General features: G+C 46.4%; 1 non-coding gene across 1 annotated transcript; it reads right to left on the minus strand.

The window, feature by feature from the left end:
• Window positions 1–297: 297 nt before the first annotated feature.
• Window positions 298–404, minus strand: LOC128128233 (small nucleolar RNA R71). Its single transcript, XR_008226094.1, has one exon. It is a non-coding gene; the product is annotated as a small nucleolar RNA R71 (small nucleolar RNA).
• Between the last annotated feature and the right edge of the window lie 290 nt (window positions 405–694).

The raw sequence follows: 694 nt of genomic DNA on the forward strand, positions 1-694 counted from the left end.
CCTGCCACTGCCACATTTAAGCTGAAGGGACACATATTGACCGCACTGAAGGACATCCCATTTTTCGGGAAAGATCATGAGGATGCTTTTAAGCATCTACATGAAGTCAACGACATTGCGGATTACTTCAATGTCCCAAATGTCAACAGAAACACAGTCTTGCTTAGGATGCTTCCCATCACTTTCAAAGGAGCTGCTAAGGAGTTGTTGAAAGCACTCCCACCGGGTACAATCACCACTTGGGCTCACATGCGTGAGCAATTCCTGGACCAGTTTTTCCCGCCATCCAAGATAGCCAAACTCAAGAAGGAAATAGCCAACTTTGAGCAACAGCCGGTGGAGTCACTATACAAAGCATGGGAGCGGTACAAGGGCTTGCTCAGAAATTGCCCTCAACATGACCTAAATGTGCAACAAGAGATGTCAATCTTTTATGATGGGGTCAATGTGATGACAAGACAACTCCTTGATTCTCAAGGACCGTTGACAAAGAAAAATCCAAGGGAGGTCAAGGAGCTAATTGAAGAATTCGCGAAACACTCTCGCGAATACCACAACCCAAGGCAAGTTGGAATCAAAGGCGGTGGAGGGGCCCAAACTGAAGAAATTGCAGCTGTCATGTCCATGCTGAATAACATGGATCGCAGGATAACATAAATGGACCAGTCGATACATGCCATAAGAGTGGGGTGCG

This window comes from Lactuca sativa, chromosome 8, assembly GCF_002870075.4.
Source record: "Lactuca sativa cultivar Salinas chromosome 8, Lsat_Salinas_v11, whole genome shotgun sequence".
NCBI lineage: Eukaryota > Viridiplantae > Streptophyta > Magnoliopsida > Asterales > Asteraceae > Lactuca > Lactuca sativa.